Source organism: Oncorhynchus clarkii, chromosome 12 (genome assembly GCF_045791955.1).
Source record: "Oncorhynchus clarkii lewisi isolate Uvic-CL-2024 chromosome 12, UVic_Ocla_1.0, whole genome shotgun sequence".
NCBI lineage: Eukaryota > Metazoa > Chordata > Actinopteri > Salmoniformes > Salmonidae > Oncorhynchus > Oncorhynchus clarkii.
The window spans coordinates 28,792,272-28,816,508 of NC_092158.1; the positions used below are offsets into that span (position 1 = coordinate 28,792,272).

Sequence of the window (24,237 nt, forward strand, 5' to 3'; positions counted from 1 at the left end):
ATATTCTTTGCTAGTTTGTGAGTTATTAGCCGAGTTATAGTGAATTCCTAGTCAACCATTTGGGGGTGGTTGCTTCCAAAATGTGTGCATTTCTAGCCATCTTTGAAAATCAAGTCAGGTAAAGAGCTTTTTTTTACGTCTTAAAGGGGCAGTGTTATATTTTGAGACGGTCTTGAATAAGCTAAATAGTCAATAGGAAGAGGGTAGCATAATTTGTCTGATTCTCTGTAATAATGGTATGGGAATAACAATGAATTTTATTTTGTAAAGTGGTTTCTTGCATCAAACAACACAACTGTTCAGTCACCTTGTCGGAATAACAAGTGGATAAACAGGTTAATGTCAAGCCCTGCATGTTTTTTTCCAAAATCTTATGGAATGTAGGCCTACATTGAACAACCATGTTATGGGATGCATATTTCTCCATTGTTTTCGATGGTAGGCCACTCTGGTAGGCCTACATTATGAACAAATAGCCACAGTAGCCTACCTGATCTCCTATTAATACACTGCTTGAATGTTCCTGTTTGGTTCAGTGGTGAGATGCAGTGGACAGATGCCTTTCATTTAGACAGCGTCTGTCTGGAGATGGGTTTGAAATGCTCAAGTGATTGGCTCAAATACAATGCTGAATGCAATCAGGTTTTGTGTGGAGTATGGAGACGTGGAGGGCCTCTTGAGAAGACCCACTGATTTATGAGAGCTTTGCAGATGTGTCCTGAGCTCCACCACAACACAATGGATTTGTATGGGGTGGTATCCGGGATCACTGAACATAGATATGTATCCATATTATGTATATGCATCCTCGGTCACCTAATGTCTAGGCCTCTGGTGGAGAACCTGTTGAATATGTATCACAGTTGAATTGTGTTGCGTTAATTAGATAGAAAGCCCTCAGACACACAGTATGAGAGCTGTAAAAGGGAAAACAAAACCTATTCATCTTAATCAAATATAGTCTAGCCCTGGGAAAGGTATTTATGTCAATAAACGGTATGAAAGTGTGACATCCACAATAATCTGGAGTGAGTTACGTTTTGCCAATATTCTGTGCTCATTTTCACAGTGCCTAACTGGTTCGGCCCCCTCATACCTATGCAAATATTTCCCTCAAGCATGACCTTGTTCATCCATAGTTATCTCTTTACCATTTTCCTGTACCATACCATATTATCATTACCAGTGGTGTAAAGTACTTCATTAAGTTGTCTTTGGGGGATCTGAACATTACTATTCATATTTTTTATTTTACTTTACTTTCACTTTTACTCCACTTTATTCCTAAAGAAAATATGTAGTTTTTACTCCCATACATTTTCCCTGACACCAAAAAGTACTCATTACATTTTTTATGCTCAGGATGGACAGGATTATGGTACAATACACGCACCTATCAATATAACGCATTGCCATCCCTACTGCCTCTGATATGTCGGACTCACTATACACAAATACTGCATTTGTAAATTATGTTGGAGTGTTGGAGTGTGCTCGTGTCTCTCCGTATACAAAAAAAGAAAATCATGCCGTCTGGTTTGCTTAATACTTTTACTTTTTACTTTGACAATTGAGTACTTTTTCTACCACTGTACTTAAGTACATTTAAAACCAGATACTTTTAGACTTTTACTCAAGTAGCATTTACTGGGTGACTTTTACTTTTACTTTAGTCATTTTATATGAAGGTATCTTTACTTTGACAATTTAGTACTTTTTCCACCACTGTTCATTACCAGTGGCGACCAGTCATTCAGGGCAGGTAGGGCAGAGCCTGTTTGAGCCTGTTTGAGCCCCACTTGTTTAGCTAAAAATTTATATATTTATATATGTGTATATTTTTTGGTTGACTGTTTTGCATGTTATTTTGCCATTCATTCTGGTCACATATCAGTTTGCAAACAATGTAAAAATAAAGCCACATACAAAAAAGGTTTCTTTCTTGCTTTCTTGAGTAAGGCAGCTCCAAAATGAAGGTGTTTCAGCCAAGCTCAGTGCTTTCTGTGGTGGATGGGCAATCAGCGGAAAATACATAGTGTAGGCAATGGTAATCTTCTCTAGCTGCGCCATGATTGGCTTAGTGTTCTGTCACTCATTGGGACACTATGTCATCGCAGGATCTACAGGGAGAGCTAGGCAGTTCAAGCCCCCTTGGGTGCTGCCATAGATTTAAATTAGAAGTGCCCATCGAAGAAAGCTCAAGGTCATTGGCCACAGTTAAATTCCGTCAAATCATGTTATATTTCCCGTAGCTTTGACTGGACTGATCATAACATCATACTTTCAAAATCTTAGCTATCAAGCTAGACAAGCAGTCATCATCATGAATCACGTCAACAATCTACTGGCAAATCCTTTTCAATCCTTGTAATATGAAGAGAAATTATAGATAAAACGTATCAGTGCTCATCGGCCATTGGATATAAACGTTACACAACAGATCAGAAATCGCAAATTCAACAATGAGTGGTTTGGAAGGAATCAGTGGCTAACTTGGGGCTCCCGAGTGGTGCAGCTGTCTAAGGCACTGTATCTCAGTGCTAGAGGCATCACTACAGACCCCGGGTTCGATTCCAGGCTGTATCACAACTGGCTGTGATTGGGAGTCCCATGGGGCGGCGCACAATTGGCCCAGCATTGCCCGGGTTAGTGTTTGGCTGGGGTAGGCCGTCATTGTAAATAATAATTTGTTCTTAACTGACTTGCCTAGTTAAATAAATGTAAAAAACTGCAAGTGTTGTAAAAAGCAATCACTATTTTTTTCCACCTGCCTGCTATTCAGTGGAGAGGGTGTGTTGTCCAAATGGGGTTAAGGATTTAAAACATCTGAAAGGGTCTTTTTTCCAAGTTTAAAAGGATAAACATTCACACGGAACAACATGGGCCAGAAAAGGTTGAATACATTGGCCATGTTGTCAATCCAGCATGACTTCTGCTGCGTTCAAGACAACTGGGAACTCTGACAAAAAACAAGCTCCGACTGGAAAAATAAGTTTTGAACGGTTATCCAACTCGGAATTCCAAGTCGGAACTCGGGCCTCTTTCTAGAGCTCCGACCGGAAGGTGACTGACGTCATGATTCAACCTTTTTCAGAGTTCCCAGTTGTCTTGAAAGCACCATAAATCCAGAGAATGCCAGAAGTTGATGACAAAGTTTGATGACAAAATATTCCCACAAGAAGGACAGCACAACAACGGTGAGTCCAAAAATGTATTGTATGCTGCTGCATAAATGATGTAAAACGTATACTGTAGCTAAGAAAGAAATACTAAGCGTACAGTATGTTGCATAGTAAGCTGTTAGTAGCACATGTGCCTACTGTTCTCTTGGACATCAAATTTGGCCTATAGCTGGGGTGCAATTTGGATATTAAAAGTGGGGGGCATAATAATAATATTTATTATCATTATTATTGTTTATCCAGCTGGATAAACACTCCAAACAGCCTACGCGACCACTCGGAGGCGTCCGCACACCATTGCCTCGTTTTGTATCACATTCCAATGATAAAACTGGGGGGGGAACATGTCCCCCTGTCCCCAGTGAAAATTGTGCCCCTGGCCTATAGCCTGTTTTAGAGAAATGTCATAATTAAATATTGTAAGAGCTTTCTTTGTCTGCTTTTATGCCTCCTTTATTTATCCTACGGTTTTGACTTGGTGTAAAGGGAGAATACTGTAAGAACGTCCCATGTTCTGAAATCTGTCACTGTACATTTCATAAGTGCTGAACAAATAGTTATATTGACTACGTCCATCTTAGCTCGCTCATTAATGTCTTAATCGAAATGACGGATTGCCTCTGATACGCTCATCGTTCCCTTATGCCATGGTGTGTACATCTCAATTGATATAGGCCTATTGCTTATATAGGTCTATCTCATTAGTAACTTATTCATCATTTTTCATTGTTTTGCTTACTTTGTGTATTATAATTAGCTCATGTGCTTTTCTTGACGAGAAGGCGATACTATATAATGTTGTTGGGTCTGTAACCATGTTTGCCAGGGACTCTTTCCATTCAAATATTTGTTTTCAGCAAAAAGTTCAGTAATAGACCCATGTAATTCCAGTTGATATTTCCAGTGTTGTTTTGTTTGTGCAATGCGCTGTCTGTGCGCTGCGCTGTAAAGGGTCAATGTGCAGGAGGTGTGACGGAGTCAGGTGCAGGACACAGAGGATGAGTAATAACGCATTTTTACTCAAGAAGACAGCAAAATAAATTCCACGCAGGGAAAACAATCCAGCTCACAAAATGGTAGCGACTGCTAAACACAGAACAAACACGCACAAAACCATGTGGGAACCAGAGGGTTAAATAGGGAATAAATAATAATGTAATGGAAACCAAGTGTGTACAATAAAGATAAAACAAATGGACAATGAAACGTAGATCGGTGGAGGCTAGAAAACCGGTGACATCGACTGCCTGAACAAGGAGAGGCATCAACTTCATGACAGTACTGCCCGGAAGCAGTGGGTGAAGTCCATGATGGCTCGAACAGTATACGCCGGGCCCCCTCGATGTCCAAAGGGGAGCAGAAGAACCTCTCGCATCTCAGACTCCTGGAGTGGACCAGACACCACCGGCCTGAGGAGAGACACATGGAACGAGGGGTTAATACGGTAATCAGGGAAAGCTGTAACCTATAACAAACCTCGTTCAGTCTCCTCAGGAATTTAAATGGCCCCACAAACCGCAGACCCAGTTTCCGGCAGGGCAGGCGAAGGGGCAGGTTTCGAGTCGAGAGCCAGACCTGGTGCACAGAGGCCTCACTGCGGTGGCGGTCGGCGCTCGCCTTCTGCCGCCTGATGGCCCGTTGCAGGTGCACATGGGCAGCGTCCCATGTCTCCTTCAAGCGCCGAAACCATTCATCTACCGCAGGTTCCTCGATCTGGCTCTGATGCCACAGTGCCAGGACCGGCTGATAACCCAGTACACACTGAAAAGGAGATAGGTTAGTGGAGGAGTGGCGGAGGGAGTTTTGGGCCATCTCTGCCCAGGGGATGAAAGCCGCCCACTCCCCCGGCCGATCTTGACAAAGCAGTCACTTTTCATCTCCACCCCTGACGTGGAAAGGTGGTACCCTAGGAAGGAAGAACAGACATTTCTCAGCCTTCACATACAGGTCATGCTCCAACAGTCGACCAAGCACCTTGCGCACCAGGGGCACATGCTCGGCGCGTGTAGCGGAGTATATCAGAATGTTGTCGATATACACCACTACACCCTACCCGTGCAGGTCCCGGAAAATCTTGTCTACAAAGGATTGGAAGACGGATGGAGCATTCATCAACCCGTACAGCAAGACGAGGTACTCATAGCGCCCAGAGGTGGTACTAAATGCCGTCTTCCACTCATCCCCCCTCCCGGATACGCACCAGATTGTAAGCGCTCCTGAGATCCAATTTTGTGAAGAAGCGTGCCCCGTGCATTGACTCCATCGCACTGGCTATGAGAGGCAGCTGGTAACTGTACCTCACAGTGATCTGATTGATACCTCGATAGTCAATACACGGACGTAAACCACCGTCCTTCTTCTTCACAAAAAATAAACTTGAGGAGGCAGGTGAAGTGGAAGGCCGAATGTATCCCTGCCCCAGAGATTCTGAGACATATGTTTCCCTAGCCGCCGTCTCCGCCTGTGACAGAGGATACACGTGACTCCTGGGAAGTTCTGCATCTACCAGGAGATTTATTGCACTGTCCCCCTGTCGATGGGGTGGTAGTTGAGGCGCCTTCTTCTTACTGAAGGCGAGAGCCAAATTGGCATATTCAGAGGGGATGTGCACGGTGGAGACCTGGTCTGGACTCTCCTAGTAGCACCGATGGAAACACCTACACACCTCCCTAAGCACTTATGTGACCATCCCTTGAGAGCCCTCTGTTGCCAATAAATAGTGGGGTCATGATAGATCAACCAGGGAAGGCCCAACACCACGGGAAACAAAGGAGAATCAATCAGGAAGAGACTAATTCTCTCCTCATAACCCTCCTGCGTTATCATACGTAGTGGAGCTGTGACCTCCCTAATCAGCCCCGACCCTAAAGGATGACTAAGGCATGAACAGGGAAGGGCACATCAACAGGAACAATAGGGATCCCTAATCTAAGTGCAAATGAACGGTCAATAAAGTTCCCAGCTGCGCCTGAATCTATTAGCGCCTTATGCTGGGAAAGCGGGGAAAACTCTATACACATACACATGTGCGCAACAGGGAGCTCTGGGTGAGTCGGGTGCCTACTCACCTGGGATGATCCACCAGTGCCCTGCCTGCTCTCTCGACTCCCTGGGGAACCTCCCCAGCACCGACCAGCAGTGTGCCGTCTGCGGCCTAATGTGGTGCAGGAAATGGCCCCCCCTCTGGTCACCCTCAGAGCAGCACCTCCCGAGCTTCATAGGTGTAGGATCGGAGGTGCTGGGGGATGAAATGGACGGGCCCCGATCCGGATGTCCGCGGATGGCCAATAGGTTATCCAGCCGGATGGATAAATCCACCAGCTGGTCGAGGGTAAGGGTGGTGTCCCTGCAGGCCAGCTCCCGATGAACGTCCTCCCGTAGACTGCACCGGTAATGGTCGATTAGGGCCCTTGCATTCCATCCCGCGCTGGCTGCCAGGGTCCTGAAGTCCAGTGCAAAGTCCTGTGCGCTCCTCATCCTCTGTCTAAGATGGAACAAATGTTCCCCCGCCGCCGCTCTTCCCTCAGGTGGATGATCGAAAACCGCCCGGAAGCAGTGGGTGAAATCCTCATAGTGGACCAACTCTCCCCCATACGGCGTTGGCCCACTCAAATGCTCTCAACCGACCAACAGGAGATGAGGGCGGACACGCTCTCGGGTGAACAGTCGCCAGGTAGAGCTCCAACTGGAGCAGGAACCCCTGGCCCCCGGCAGCCGTCCCATCATATGCCCTCGGAAGTGAGAGCCGAATCCCACTGGGCCCAGGTGACGGAGGGGTGGACCGTGGTGTGGGTTGGGGTGAAGTTGATGGAGGTGTGGGAAAACCCCCTCTCTCCCATCGCTCCATGGTGTGCAGCACGCAATCCATGGCTGTGCCAAGATTTTGTAGCATTGTCGCGTACTCCTGGACGAGCTGCTCCACAGGTAACGAAGGACTGGGTGCACCTGCGGACTCCATATTTTAGGTGCGTGTTTCTCTAAAGGGTTGATGTATAGCAGGTGGGACGGAGTCAAGCGCAGGACACAGAGTAATAACGCATTTTTACTCAAGAAGACAACAAAATAAATTCCACGCAGGGAAAACAATCCAGCTCACAAAATGGTAGCGACTGCTAAACACAGAACAAACACGCACAAAACCATGTGGGAACCAGAGGGTTAATTAGGGAATAAATAATAATGTAATGGAAACCAGGTGTGTACAATAAAGACAAAACAAATGGACAATGAAACGTAGATCGGTGGAGGCTAGAAAACCGGTGATGCAGACCAACTTCAGAGGAAGTCGTGACAGCGTCAGTATATTGTATATAAAAGTGGATTCTCGTGATTGTATTGTCCTTCCTTTTTAGACTACATAGGCCTAATAAAATAGAGTCTCTCTCTCTCTCTCTCTCTCTTTCTTTCTTTTTGTGTGGTGACTTAAAGAAGAGCAAAGTTAAGGCCTCAACATCTCGCTGAATTTATCTGAACTAACATCTATCTGAATTTCTGCCATGTCCATTTTGAAAGTGCTGAACGAATAGGCCTACATCGTCGCAGCTCTTTTGCTTGCAATTGCTTATACTTAGAGCTAAGTGTTAATGATATAAGAGTAAACTTTATGAATTTACTGAAAATAAATGTAATAATGTTTGTGTATGGTTCAAAAGTGAAAACTAATTTTGGCATTCGTTTTTATTTAAGGAGAATGCCCTTACAAATTAAAACTGCAGTAAAAGTGCAGCAACTGCAGTCGACTGTGAAGTAATTGTAGAATAACTGTAGTGTATTGCAGTTGAACTGCAGTTATACTGCACTCCAACTGCAGTTACACTGCAAAATTACTGCAATAAAACTTATTTTGGATGCAGAGTTTGCAGCATACTGCACTCTAACTGAAGTTGTACTGCCATTATACTGCACTATCTTTTTCATAAGGGTTATAGACTTACACAAATCCACAAGGAGTCAGTAGAAACCACATTTGTTTAAGCAAGTCAGCCATATCAGCTATGTTTTTTTAGAAAGCAGTAAATGAGGCTGAATGAACTGTTTCTCTGACAGACAAGTCTCCGATAATAGGCAGGTGTAGCAGTGGTAAGGATTCACTCCATGGTGCTGAAAGAAAAGCTATGCTGTTGGGACAGATTTACATGTATGTAGGCCCTAAAAGTTTGTGGGCACCGTTTTTCTCCATTATAGTGCTATAATTTATTGTTTAGTGTTGTGTAGTGGCTTTGCTAGCAGGCAACTAAAAAAAAATGTTGCGTTTGGCTCACCAAGATTTACATGCTAAAATCGCCACTGTCCATTACACATTTTTTCAAAGAGAAATGTGCTGAACACTTTATCTCGAGAAACAAATCCTACTAGTGGACATGAATGAAATTGAGTCTTTTCGTTGTCTGTGATTTACCGTACGTCAGTAATAATTTATTACACGAAAACATTTAATGGTCTTGCATATCAGTTAATCACATTAACTATAAAATATTTTTCATAATAAATAAGTAGTTGAGTATCCGCATGATGGAGATGTAACTGGATGTTGTGGTGCTCTCTGGTAAATCCTAAACAAGTTCTTAGTCACATAATCTTTATTCTGTCTGAAAACAGTCGGAACATGTAATGTTTAACAGTATGTAAGTAAAGCACATACTCATTTAAATCACATTTGATAATATATTAACAAATTCATGGATCTACTGACCATTCTTGGGTTTGTCTTGTTCATATGTCATATCACTGTAACATGTTAAATCTAATGTCATCAAGGTAAGTAATGCAGCACAGTACAGGTCATGCAAATCATACCAAACACAGGACTGAGAGAGAGAGGTTTGATGACTCTTAAAACTAAACATCAACCTGAAATCCGTAAATAAATGTTTTTAGAATTTTACATTGTTATAGATATTATTGGATGAATATACAGTGGGGAGAACAAGTATTTGATACACTGCCGATTTTGCAGGTTTTCCAACTTACAAAGCATGTAGAGGTCTGTAATTTTTATCATAGGTACACTTCAACTCTAAAACAAAAATCCAGAAAATGTTTTTTAAGTAATTAATTAGCATTTTATTGCATGACATAAGTATTTGATACATCAGAAAAGCAGAACTTAGTATTTGGCACAGAAACCTTTGTTTGCAATTACAGAGATCATACGTTTCCTGTAGTTCTTGACCAGGTTTGCACACACTGCAGCAGGGATTTTGGCCCACTCCTTCATACAGACCTTCTCCTGATCCTTCAGGTTTTGCAGGCTGTCGCTGGGCAATACGGACTTTCAGATCACTCCAAAGATTTTCTATTGGGTTCAGGTCTGGAGACTGGCTAGACCACTTTAGGACCTTGAGATGCTTCTTACGGAGCCACTCCTTAGTTGCCCTGGCTGTGTGTTTCGGGTCATTGTCATGCTGGAAAACCCAGCCACGACCCATCTTCAATGCTCTTACTGAGGGAAGGAGGTTGTTGGCCAAGATCTTGCGATACATGGCCCCATCCATCCTCCCCTCAATACGGTGCCGTCGTCCTGTCTCCTTTGCAGAAAAGCATCCCCAAAGAATGATGTTTCCACCTCCATGCTTCACGGTTGGAATGGTGTTCTTGGGGTTGTACTCATCCTTTTTCTTCCTCCAAACACGGCGAGTGGAGTTTAGACCAAAAAGCTCTATTTTTGTCTCATCAGACCACACGACCTTCTCCCATTCCTCCTTTGGATCATCCAGATGGTCATTGGCAAACTTCAGACGGGCCTGGACATGCGCTGGCTTGAGCAGGGGGACCTTGGGTGCGCTGCAGGATTTTAATCCATGACGGTGTAGTGTGTTACTAATGGTTTTCTTTGAGACTGTGGTCCCAGCTCTCTTCAGGTCATTGACCAGGTCCTGCCGTGTAGTTCTGGGCTGATCCCTCACCTTCCTCATGATCATTGATGCCCCACGAGGTGAGATCTTGCATGGAGCCCCAGACCGAGGGTGATTGACCGTCATCTTGAACTTCTTCCATTTTCAAATAATTGTTCCAACAGTTGTTGCCTTCTCACCAAGCTGCTTTCCTATTGTCCTGTAGCCCATCCCAGCCTTGTGCAGGTCTACCATTTTATCCCTGATGTCCTTACACAGCTCTCTGGTCTTGGCCATTGTGCAGAGGTTGGAGTCTGTTTGATTGAGTGTGTGGACAGGTGTCTTTTATACAGGTAACGAGTTCAAACCGGTGCAGTTAATACATGTAATGAGTGGAGAACAGGAGGGCTTCTTAAAGAAAAACTAACATGTCTGTGAGAGCCGGAATTCTTACTGGTTGGTAGGTGATCAAATACTTATGTCATGCAATAAAATGCAAATGAATTACTTAAAATTCATACAGTGATTTCTGGATTTTTGTTTTAGATTCCGTCTCTCACAGTTGAAGTGTACCTATAATAAAAATTACAGACCTCTACATGCTTTGTAAGTGGAAAACCTGCAAAATCGGGCAGTGTATCAAATACTTGTTCTCCCCACTGTATATCAGATGGTTTGTCAACTACTGAATCATATTGCTGAGCCAGAATCTCTGTGTTTCAAAGCGCCAGGTCCTATAAAATAAAATGTTCCCCATATTGTATAAATATAAAATCTATAGTTTCAGCTTTCACAAATTGCGTTGTACTTGTTACATCAGGATTTTACTTGGCATGAGGGATGAGAGACAACATTCCTTTTGTGATTGGTTGAATTGCCACATAATGAAAACAGTTTTTTTGGCATTGATTGTCTTCCAGAGACGTTTCCCATACGACAGAACCTAGACGAGCTTCTCAGAACCACCAAGCCCCTGGAGAAAAATGTAGACTGCTGTGAGGTGACTGTGCATAAATTCTGACAAAGTCTGAGATTATATCGTTTTGGTATAGTAACTGAGACAGTTTGTTATAAATACAAACCCTTACATTAGCTGTAGTAGGATTGTGTGCCTCTTTCTTTTCGTAATAAGCAGAGATGGTACAGTTCCTTCTGCAACACACAGGAAACAGGTTTGAGGACAAGCAGTTTCTTTACTCAGATGATCCTTACTATACTTTGTTATTTAGTACCTCTTGTACTGTAATGAACTTTTAGCACCATGCATTCAGATGAATTTACTTGCTCTGCAGACCGCCTCCAGGTGGTAAGCCTGGGACATCAGTGTTTGCCAGAACAGTGAGGACAGAGAACAGGTCAGGCTCCTTCCCCTGAGTACTCAGTTCCTCATAAATCTCTATCAAAGGAAGAGGGCAGTAGTTACAAACAAAACAATGATTAAAATGCCCTCTCTCAGGGGCAATTAACTATAGCAGTGTAAATCCTGTTGTAAACTCATGGATAAACTGAAGTGGGGGTATATAAGTATGCACACAACGACCGCCACATCACTGCACCTGCCACTTTGGACTCCAGCAGGTCTTCCAGCTCTGCCTCCTGGTGTATTGCTTCTGCTGAGAGCTGGGGGGCGCCAGGGAAGCAGACCAAGATGATACTGATATTGTCCAGACTGCCCTGCAGAGGAGAACAAGCCAACCAGGATTAGTAGCTACAGTTACAGTACACAGAGATGACCTCATGTTAGGGTACAGTACAGACCTGACATGAGTACGTCTTACGTTTGTAAACAGGGTTGACTGTTATTAGTGAATCTTAGTGATGTATGCTGACCTCTGAACAGAGTGTGATATAGGATAATCTTTCCAACCATTATGATAATGGTGAAAATCACCTGCGCTGTAGATGTTGTTGTTGGTCAAGTGCCAAATCAGGTGAGTGCCAAACAAGGCTTACTAGAAAGCTACCTAGCAGGATTACAACAGACGCCTGCTCTGAGGGCAGGTGCTAAGTAGTGACCTTTGACCTCCAATTACGACCACTTCTCTTCTGTATTCATCTGATCCTTACGAAATAAGGCCCCTTTTGTCGAAGAGGTCACCCATACTCAACTGATAGTAGGTGTGTTAGAATAGATTGTTAGCCACAGGTAGCTGTTTTCAGTGACTGATGTTAGCCGTTGGAGACTGTGTTGGCTTTAGATTATGTGTGCCTGTCTGTAAGATGTGAGCAAGCAGCATTGGCTTCCCTGATGTGACCTGAGTGGGCCAATATAAGTCTAATGTACCAATGCTGTAGGCAACCTTAGCCTTTGTTTAACACTGGCCGTCCACACAGCAAAGCTAAAGCACTGTGTCTCCTTTCAGGAACATGAATAGCCTACTTCCTCCTTCATGCAGAACTGAACTGATTCTCGAAATGATTACTAAGGTGAAGTGTGGTGAAGTGTGTGAGAGGGTTAGAAACTGTGACATTGTCAGGTTGTTGGGTAGCACCTCTAAACTAGAACACTGTTATACAACCACAAGCCAGCCCAGCTCAGCTCACTTAGCCTGTGTACACACAGAGTATGTGTTTAATGGGTGTGTGCTGGTGTGTATGTGTTTGTAAAGGTCTTGTGGCACCACACATTCAATTCCAAGTAGTCTGTCTAAACCTGCTGGTATATCCTCAATAATCGTATTTCTTATCGCCATTTTTGACGCCATTTCCGGTCACAACTTGCAGACTCATTTAAGTGTTGCTGTGCGTTTTGTTGCCAACCTTACTTTGCTACCTGACAACTTTACGGTTTTTGCTTTTTAATAACCGTTTATATTTTTGGTTTTTCCCTCAACTTTTTTTTTTTTTTCCAACTTTTTTACTCCGGACGCTTTATCTGGACATGGTTCGTCAGGACCAGCCGAAGCTAAGTAGTAACATTAACATGATGCTTTATCTGGACACGGTTCATCAGGACCAGCCGAAGCTAAGTAGTAACATTAACATGATGCTTAATCTGGACGTGGTTCTACAGGACCTCCAACAGCCGAAGCTAAGTAGTAACATTAACATGATGCTTTATCTGGACGTGGTTCGTCAGGACCTCCAACAGCCGAAGCTAAGTAGTAACATTAACATGATGCTTTATCTGGACGTGGTTCGTCAGGACCAGCCGAAGCTAAGTAGTAACATTAACATGATGCTTTATCTGGACGTGGTTCATCAGGACCAGCCGAAGCTAAGTAGTAACATTAACATGATGCTTTATCTGGACGTGGTTCGTCAGGACCAGCCGAAGCTAAGTAGTAACATTAACATGATGCTTTATCTGGACGTGGTTCTACAGGACCAGCCGAAGCTAAGTAGTAACATTAACATGATGCTTTATCTGGACGTGGTTCGTCAGGACCAGCCGAAGCTAAGTAGTAACATTAACATGATGCTTTATCTGGACGTGGTTCTACAGGACCTCCAACAGCCGAAGCTAAGTAGTAACATTAACATGATGCTTTATCTGGACGTGGTTCGTCAGGACCAGCCGAAGCTAAGTAGTAACATTAACATGATGCTTTATCTGGACACGGTTCATCAGGACCAGCCGAAGCTAAGTAGTAACATTAACATGATGCTTTATCTGGACGTGGTTCGTCAGGACCAGCCGAAGCTAAGTAGTAACATTAACATGATGCTTTATCTGGACGTGGTTCATCAGGACCAGCCGAAGCTAAGTAGTAACATTAACATGATGCTTTATCTGGACGTGGTTCATCAGGACCAGCCGAAGCTAAGTAGTAACATTAACATGATGCTTTATCTGGACGTGGTTCTACAGGACCTCCAACAGCCGAAGCTAAGTAGTAACATTAACATGATGCTTTATCTGGACGTGGTTCATCAGGACCAGCCGAAGCTAAGTAGTAACATTAACATGATGCTTTATCTGGACGTGGTTCGTCAGGACCAGCCGAAGCTAAGTAGTAACATTAACATGATGCTTTATCTGGACATGGTTCGTTAGGACCTCCAACAGCCGAAGCTAAGTAGTAACATTAACATGATGCTTTATCTGGACGTGGTTCATCAGGACCAGCCGAAGCTAAGTAGTAACATTAACATGATGCTTTATCTGGACGTGGTTCGTCAGGACCAGCCGAAGCTAAGTAGTACCATTAACATGATGCTTTATCTGGACACGGTTCATCAGGACCAGCCGAAGCTAAGTAGTAACATTAACATGATGCTTTATCTGGACGTGGTTCGTCAGGACCAGCCGAAGCTAAGTAGTAACATTAACATGATGCTTTATCTGGACGTGGTTCTACAGGACCAGCCGAAGCTAAGTAGTAACATTAACATGATGCTTTATCTGGACGTGGTTCGTCAGGACCAGCCGAAGCTAAGTAGTAACATTAACATGATGCTTTATCTGGACATGGTTCGTCAGGACCTCCAACAGCCGAAGCTAAGTAGTAACATTAACATGCTTTATCTGGACGTGTTTCGTCAGGACCAGCCAAAGCTAAGTAGTAACATTAACATGATGCTTTATCTGGACACGGTTCATCAGGACCAGCCGAAGCTAAGTAGTAACATTAACATGATGCTTTATCTGGATGTGGTTCGTCAGGACCAGCCGAAGCTAAGTAGTAACATTAACATGATGCTTTATCTGGACATGGTTTGTCAGGACCTCCAACAGCCGAAGCTAAGTAGTAACATTAACATGATGCTTTATCTGGACGTGGTTCGTCAGGACCAGCCGAAGCTAAGTAGTAACATTAACATGATGCTTTATCTGGACATGGTTCGTTAGGACCTCCAACAGCCGAAGCTAAGTAGTAACATTAACATGATGCTTTATCTGGACGTGGTTCATCAGGACCAGCCGAAGCTAAGTAGTAACATTAACATGATGCTTTATCTGGACATGGTTCGTCAGGACCAGCCGAAGCTAAGTAGTAACATTAACATGATGCTTTATCTGGACGTGGTTCGTCAGGACCAGCCGAAGCTAAGTAGTAACATTAACATGATGCTTTATCTGGACATGGTTCGTCAGGACCTCCAACAGCCGAAGCTAAGTAGTAACATTAACATGATGCTTTATCTGGACGTGGTTCGTCAGGACCAGCCGAAGCTAAGTAGTAACATTAACATGATGCTTTATCTGGACGTGGTTCGTCAGGACCAGCCGAAGCTAAGTAGTAACATTAACATGATGCTTTATCTGGACGTGGTTTGTCAGGACCAGCCGAAGCTAAGTAGTAACATTAACATGATGCTTTATCTGGACACGGTTCATCAGGACCAGCCGAAGCTAAGTAGTAACATTAACATGATGCTTTATCTGGACGTGGTTCGTCAGGACCAGCCGAAGCTAAGTAGTAACATTAACATGATGCTTTATCTGGACGTGGTTCGTCAGGACCAGCCGAAGCTAAGTAGTAACATTAACATGATGCTTTATCTGGACACGGTTCATCAGGACCAGCCGAAGCTAAGTGTAACATTAACATGATGCTTTATCTGGACGTAGTTCTACAGGACCTCCAACAGCCGAAGCTAAGTAGTAACATTAACATGATGCTTTATCTGGACGTGGTTCGTCAGGACCTCCAACAGCCGAAGCTAAGTAGTAACATTAACAGTTTCAACTATTCTGCCTTATTATTATTCGACCATGCTGGTCATTTATGAACATTTGAACATCTTGACCATGTTTTGTTATAATCTCCACCCGGCACAGCCAGAAGAGGACTGGCCACCCCACATAGCCTGGTTCCTCTCTAGGTTTCTTCCTAGGTTTTGGCCTTTCTAGGGAGTTTTTCCTAGCCACCGTGCTTCTACACCTGCATTGCTTGCTGTTTGGGGTTTTAGGCTGGGTTTATGTACAGCACTTTGAGATATCAGCTGATGTACGAAGGGCTATATAAATAAATTTGATTTGATTTGATTTGATTTGAACATGATGCTTTATCTGGACGTGGTTCGTCAGGACCAGCCGAAGCTAAGTAGTAACATTAACATGATGCCTTCTAATTGCAGTCGCTGTACTCATAATATACAGGAGAACGATCGCCTTACGGCGAGGATAGCTGTGCTACAAGCCCAGCTTCAGACGCAATCGTTAGGCAAGGGTAATTTCAGTGTAGGAAAGGATGAAACAGCGTCTGTGCCACCAGTAAGTACAGATAGTAACGTTAGTATAAATCCCCTCGCACGGTCCCCGCAGCCGGACAACTTTCTCACGGTTTCTGGAGGGAAATGCTGTAGGAATGCTCAGCCGGTGTCGCTCATTCAGCAGACAGAAACTTTCAACCGGTTTTCCCCATTAAGCAACGAGTCGGAGCCAGATGCCGAGCCTTCTCTGGTCTCTACTCCTCCCGTTACGGGGTCTGAGACGCCGAAGCTTCCCACCATTAGGTCTGAAAAATGGAAAACTCTAGTCATTGGCGACTCCATTAACCGCAGTATTAGACTTAAAACGAATCATCCAGCGATCACACAGTTTACCAGGGGCAGGGCTACCGGCGTTAAGGCTAATCTGAAGATGGTGCTGGCTAAAGCTAAAACTGGCGAGTGTAGAGAGTATAGAGATATTGTTATCCACGTCGGCACCAACGATGTTAGGATGAAACAGTCAGAGATCACCAAGCGCAACATAGCTTCAGCGTGTAAATCAGCTAGAAAGATGTGTCGGCATCGAGTAATTGTCTCTGGCCCCCTCCCAGTTAGGGGGAGTGATGAGCTCTACAGCAGTCTCACAACTCAATCGCTGGTTGAAAACTGTTTTCTGCCCCTCCCAAAAGATAGAATTTGTAGATAATTGGCCCTCTTTCTGGGACTCACCCACAAACAGGACCAAGCCTGGCCTGTTGAGGAGTGACAAACTCCATCCTAGCTGGAGGGGTGCTCTCATCTTATCTACCAACATAGACAGGGCTCTAACTCCTCTAGCTCCACAATGAAATAGGGTGCATGTCAGGCAGCAGGCTGTTAGCCAGCCTGCCAGCATAGTGGAGTCTGCCACTAGCACAGTCAGTGTAGTCAGCTCAGCTATCCCCATTGAGACCGTGTCTGTGCCTCGACCTAGGTTGGGCAAAACTAAACATGGCGGTGTTCGCCTTAGCAATCTCACTAGGATAAAGACCTCCTCCATTCCTGTCATTATTGAAAGAAGAATCTCAAAATAGGGCTACTTAATGTTAGATCCCTTACTTCAAAGGCAATTATAGTCAATGAACTAATCACTGATCATAATCTTGATGTGATTGGCCTGACTGAAACATGGCTTAAGCCTAATGAATTTACTGTGTTAAATGAGGCCTCACCTCCTGGCTACACTAGTGACCATATCCCCCGTGCATCCCGCAAAGGCGGAGGTGTTGCTAACATTTACGATAGCAAATTTCAATTTACAAAAAAAAAAATGAAGTTTTCGTCTTTTGAGCTTCTAGTCATGAAATCTATGCAACCTACTCAATCACTTTTTATAGCTACTGTTTACAGGCCTCCTGGGCTATATACAGCGTTCCTCATTGAGTTCCCTGAATTCCTATCGGACCTTGTAGTCATAGCAGGTAATATTCTAATCTTTGGTGACTTTAATATTCACATGGAAAAGTCCACAGACCCACTCCAAAAGGCTTTCGGAGCCATCATCGACTCAGTGGGTTTTGCCCTCAGTGGGTTTTGTCATGTCTCTGGACCTACTCACTGTCACAGTCATAGTCTGGACCTAGTTTTGTCCCATGGAATAAATGTTGTGGATCTTAATGTTTTTCCTCATAATCCTGGACTATCGGACCATTACGTTTGCAATTGCAACAAATAATCTGCTCAGACCCCAACCAAGGAATATCAAAAGTCGTGCTATAAATTCACAGACAACACAAAGATTCCTTGATGTCCTTCCAGACTCCCTCTTTCTACCCAAGGACGCCAGAGGACAAAAATCAGTTAACCACCTAACTGAGGAACTCAATTTAACCTTTGCGCAATACCCTAGCTGCAGTTGCACCCCTAATAACTAAAAACATTTCTCATAAGAAACTAGCTCCCTGGTATACAGAAAATACCCGAGCTCTGAAGCAAGCTTCCAGAAAATTGGAACGGAAATGGCGCCACACCAAACTGGAAGTCTTCCGACTAGCTTGGAAAGACAGTACCGTGCAGTATCGAAGAGCCCTTACTGCTGCTCGATCATCCTATTTTTCCAACTTAATTGAGGAAAATAAGAACAATCTGAAATTCCTTTTTAGATACTGTCGCAAAGCTAACTAAAAAGCAGCATTCCCCAAGAGAGGATGGCTTTCACTTCAGCAGTAATAAATTAATGAACTTCTTTGAGGAAAAGATCATGATTATTAGAAAGCAAATTACGGACTCATCTTTAAATCTGCGTATTCCTTCAAAGCTCAGTTGTCCTGAGTCTGCACAACTCTGCCAGGAGTTACCTTTTAATTACCTTTTAATGGCATCAGACCGAGGCTCTGCATCTGTCCTCGTGCTCCTAGACCTTAGTGCTGCTTTTGATACCATCGATCACCACATTCTTTTGGAGAGATTGGAAACCCAAATTGGTCTACACGGACAAGTTCTGGCCTGGTTTAGATCTTATCTGTCGGAAAGATATCAGTTTGTCTCTGTGAATGGTTTGTCCTCTTACAAATCAACTGTACATTTTGGTGTTCCTCAAGGTTCCGTTTTAGGATTACTATTGTTTTCACTATATATTTTACCTCTTGGGGATGTCATTCGAAAACATAATGTTAACTTTCACTGCTATGCAGATGACACACAGCTGTATATTTCAATGAAACATGGTGAAACCCCAAAATTGCCCTCGCTAGAAGCAAGTGTTTCAGACATAAGGAAGTGGATGGCTGCAAACTTTCTACTTTTAAACTCGGACAAAACAGAGATGCTTGTTCTAGGTCCCAAGAAACAAAGAGATTGAATCTGTTGAATCTGACAATCAATCTTAATGGTTGTACAGTCGTCTCAAATAAAACTGTGAAGGACCTCGGCGTTACTCTGGACCCTGATCTCTCTTTTGAAGAACATATCAAGACTGTTTCAAGGACAGCTTTTTTCCATCTACGTAACATTGCAAAAATCTGAAACTTTCTGTCCAAAAATGATGCAGAAAAATGTATCCATGCTTTTGTCACTTCTAGGTTAGACTACTGCAATGCTCTACTTTCCGGCTACCCGGATAAGCCCTAAATAAACTTCAGTTAGTGCTAAATACGGCTGCTAGAATCCTGACTAGAACCAAAATATTTGATCATATTACTCCAGTGCTAGCCTCCCTACACTGGCTTCCTGTCAAGGCAAGGGCTGATTTCAAGGTTTTACTGCTAACCTACAAAGCATTACATGGGCTTGCTCCTACCTATCTCTCTAATTTGGTCCTGCCGTACATACCTACACGTATGCTACGGTCACAAGACGCAGGCCTCCTAATTGTCCCTAGAATTTCTAAGCAAACAGCTGGAGGCAGGGCTTTCTCCTATAGAGCTCCATTTTTATGGAATGGTCTGCCTACCCATGTGAGAGATGCAAACTCGGTCTCAACCTTTAAGTCTTTACTGAAGACTCATCTCTTCAGTGGGTCATATGATTGAGTGTAGTCTGGCCCAGGAGTGGGAAGGTGAACGGAAAGGCTCTGGAGCAACGAACCACCCTTGCTGTCTCTGCCTGGCCGGTTCCCCTCTTTCCACTGGGATTCTCTGCCTCTAACCCTATTACAGGGGCTGAGTCACTGGCTTACTAGGGCTCTTTCATACCGTCCCTAGGAGGGGTGCGTCACTTGAGTGGGTTGAGTCACTGATGTGTTCTTCCTGTCTGGGTTGGCACCCCCCCCCCCCCTCTTGGGTTGTGCAGTGGCGGAGATCTTTGTGGGCTATACTCGGCCGTGTCTCAGGATGGTAAGTTGGTGGTTGAAGATATCCCTCTAGTGGTGTGGGGGCTGTGCTTTGGCAAAGTGGGTGGGGTTATATCTTTCCTGTTTGGCCCTGTCCGGGGGTGTCATCGGATGGGGCCACAGTGTCTCCTGACCCCTCCTGTCTCAGCCTCCAGTATTTATGCTGCAGTAGTTTATGTGTCGTGGGGCTTGGGTCAGTTTGTTACATCTGGAGTACTTCTCCTGTCCTATCCGGTGTCATGTGTGAATTTAAGTATGCTCTCTCTAATTCTCTCTTTCTCTCTTTCTTTCTTTCGCTCTCTCGGAGGACCTGAGCCCTAGGACCATGCCTCAGGACTACCTGACATGATGACTCCTTGCTGTCCCCAGTCCACCTGGCCTTGCTGCTGCTCCAGTTTCAACTGTTCTGCCTGTGATTATTATTATTTGACCATGCTGGTCATTTATGAACATTTGAACATCTTGGCCATGTTCTGTTATAATCTCCACCCGGCACAGCCAGAAGAGGACTGGCCACCCCACATAGCCTGGTTCCTCTCTAGGTTTCTTCCTGGGTTTTGGCCTTTCTAGGGAGTTTTTCCTAGCCACCGTGCTTCTACACCTGCATTGCCTGCTGTTTGGGGTTTTAGGCTGGGTTTCTGTACAGCACTTTGAAATATCAGCTGATGTACGAAGGGGTATATAAATACATTTGATTTGATTTGATGATTATTTCACAGGATTAAGATTATGAAATAGAAAATAAAGCCTCTGCTAAAATAATGTAATCACAGATTGATTAACTAACAGCATGTGCGTGTGGCTCGTTTAACCAGATCAGAGAATGTTGCCCTGTCTACATTAAGGAAAGTGCATCCACATTTTGACAGCGAATTGATACACTTATGCTCCAACATGTACATGTAGGGATTATTTATAAAGGTCACTGATGTGGTCCACATGCACTGATCTACAGGTGATCTATGACCATGAGTACTGACCTTGTAGAGGCAGAGGTCAATGACCTGGGAACAGACATCTCTGAGGTCAGTGCAGACGCGCAGCCGACTCTGGATGAAGGCACATAGCTCCTTGTTGGAGACCGTGTCCCACACCCCATCACAGGCCAGCACCAGAAACTCATCCCCGGGCGACCGCTCCACCACACACACCTCTGGCTCCGGAGACACCATCTGTTGGGTGGGCGGCCGGTTCACTGTCCCCTTGTAACACGGCCAAGGAGCCGTTGATGCGCTGCAGGGACACGGAGCCGCCGGCGCTCTCGATACGCTCCCTCTCCAGAGGGCTGCAGGGCTTGTGGTCCTCAGTGGAGAAGCACACCTGCCCTGCCTGGCACAGCATGGCACGCGAGTCTCCACAGTTGGCGAAGTAGATGTATCGTGGTGAGATGAGTGTGGAGGTCACGGTGGTGCCACCCCGCTCCCAGCCCTCACGGCGGGCTGCAGTCAGCAGGTGTTTGTCTGTATGTAGGAAGCCATCTGTGAAGCTCCCTCTCACCCGATCAGGGTGGTCCTCTGGCCCGATCCCTCCTACAAGACACAGACAGTACAGTAAGTACACCCATGCAGTAAGTATAAATAGGCAGTAAGTACACAAGCAGTAAGTACACACAGGAAGTTAGTTCACAGTGCACACAGGCAGTATAATTTTAAATGGTGTTATTCATTTATATACATAATTTATATAACCACATCAACACTGGCAAGATAAAATGGCAGTCACCAGTAATATTCTTCTAAAATGTAGTGATCTTTTATAGTTATTACCAGGTATAAACCTCTCTCTAACACACTATTCAATACATATTTGAGGAGTCACATTCTTTACTCCTAAGAGTACAATGCTGCATACAAATATCTGCTCTCGAATGAGCCATCATTGTATCAAGATCTGTTCATGCATCTATTTTGAAGCAAGCATCTTTTTAAACTAAGAGATAAAACTGGCTGGTATGTAACATGATAAGTCTGTCAAGTTTTTTTCACCTGTAGCTAGGACCTGATCCAGCAGGTGTTGTGAAACGTACTGTGCCACTTTGTTTCCCGCGTGCCCATCAAACACAGCAAAGAAGCTCCAGTCTGCCAGCCCTGTGCCCAGCTGAGGCACACAGTTGTGGTAGTCCTCCATGTTTGCCCTCCAGCCCTGCATGCTGCACAGAGCGTAGGTCAGGCCCCAGCAGGAGCAACCCTCCTCAGTCAACTTGTCCAGGATGGGACGGTCCAGGTAGGGGCTGGGGATCACCTCCTCTCTTTCCCCGTCTGTTTGCTCTGCCCCTCCATGCCCCCCTCCTTTGAAGAAGGAGCTGACCCTCTTCTCTGTCTCTTTCACCAGCTGCCGGACAAATGCAGGCATCTCCATGCTCCCCTTCCGTGCAGTCCTCATGGCTACAGCAGCTGACAGTGTGGACTGGGCGTCTTCTCTCCCTCCTGTGGGCCGTTGGCTAGGCCTGTGCCCTGCTGTGTGCTGCCTGTATAGGCCCGTTGCTCCAGGCCTCTCAGAGTATGGGTGCCCAGGTTGATGCTGTTTGTCTGGCTGACATATTTTCTCTGTGCTGATGCTTCTAGCTGCTCACCCCCCTCTCTCTCTTCTCTCTTCCTGTTCTCTCTGGAAATCTCACTGATCTGCACTCTCTCCCATTTTTATACCTTCTCTGTCTTTGTTAGTGCAGCCTCTACTCTGTAGTCTTTTGATTTCACCTTCTCTATCTTTTTTTCATAGCTCTTCCCTTTCTCCATATTTTCGCTAGCCTTGTTATTTTCCCTGCCTCCTCTGTGATTGCTTGGCTATTTATGTTCACCAATCCCAGAGCAGCATAGCTCATCCATGTCATGCATGCACTGTCCCTCTCCCTCTCTCCCTACCTACCTTCCTATCTGTGCCTCTGTTTTTCATTCCTCCCCTTCCAGATCTCTGCTAATCACAACCTTTAATGAGTCTGGATTATCAAGCTTCTACGCCTGCAGATTAGAGGAGTGTCAGCCTTTTATAATAGCAGCACAGACAGCATGTGAGAGGGCGGAACTGGGAGAGAGAGAGAGGGAGGGACTGGGAGTAAGGAAGTGAAGGAGGCAGGGAAAGAGAGAGACAGGAAGAGAGAGCGAAAGAAAGCTTACATTATGCATTGATGCTCCCTTTGAAACCCATTATGAGCCATGCGGTGGTTCATTTTTTGTGTTTTACTTTGCCTTAAGCTGAATCTGTGACGCACTTAGCTCTGGCCTTGGCCAGTATTCATTTAGAACTTGCCTGACACTATTCATACCCATTATTCATATGCAAATAAATACTGAACCCTGGTATAGACTAGATTTGATTGATTCAAATCAAATCAAATGTTGTTTGTCACATGCGCCGAATACAACAGGTGTTCACCTTACAGTGAAATACTAACTTACAAGCCCTTAACCAACAATGCAGTTTTAAGAAAATACCTCAAAAAAGTAAGCTATAACAATAACAAATGATTAAAGAGCAGCAGTAAATAATAGCGGGGCTATATACAGGGAGGCATCGACGTAATAGAGGAAATATGTACATGTAGGTAGAGTTATTAAAGTGACAATGCACTTATAATAATAACAGAGAGGAGCAGCAGCGATCAAGGGGGGGGGGGGGGGATGCAAATAGTCTGGGTAGCCATTTGATTAGCTGTTCAGGAGTCTTATGGCTTGGGGGTAGAAGCTGTTTAAAAGCCTCATGGACCTAGACTTGGCGCTCCGGTACCGCTTGCCATGCGATAGCAGAGAAAACAGCCTATGGTGGCTGGATTCTCTGGATTCTTTGACAGTTTTTAGGGCCTTCCTCTGACACTGCCTGGTATAGAGGTCCTGGATGGCAGGAAGCTTGGCCCCGGTGATGTACTGGGCCGTACGCACTACGCTCTTTAGTGCCTTGCTTTTGAGGGTTCGAGGACCCATGCCAAATCTTTTCAGTCTCCTGAGGGGGAATAGGTTTTTTCGTGCCCTCTTCACGACTGTCTTGGTGTGCTTGGACCATGTTAGTTTGTTGGTGATGTGGACGCCAAGGAACTTGAAGCTCTCAACCTGCTCCACTGCAGCCCCCCGTCGACTAGAATGGGGGCGTGCTCGGTCCTCCTTTTCCTGTAGTCCACAATCATCTCCTTTGTCTTGATCACTGTTACGTTCCCCAGTTTCTGTGTTATAGCTTGTGCATTTGAGTGTGTGTTTCAGGAGACGGCTTCCTGAATTCTCCCCAAGCAGCTGATTGGTCGACTACATGGCTAATTGGAGAGCTGACCCCACCCCCTCGTCAAGACGCAGCTGTTGCCAATTACCCATTCCCTCTGAAGCTATAT

At 44.7% G+C, this 24,237-nt stretch overlaps 1 pseudogene; it reads right to left on the minus strand.

Moving 5' to 3' along the window:
* Positions 1-11,292: 11,292 nt before the first annotated feature.
* On the minus strand, positions 11,293-22,759 carry LOC139421963 (protein phosphatase 1B-like; annotated as a pseudogene).
* Positions 22,760-24,237: the final 1,478 nt, after the last annotated feature.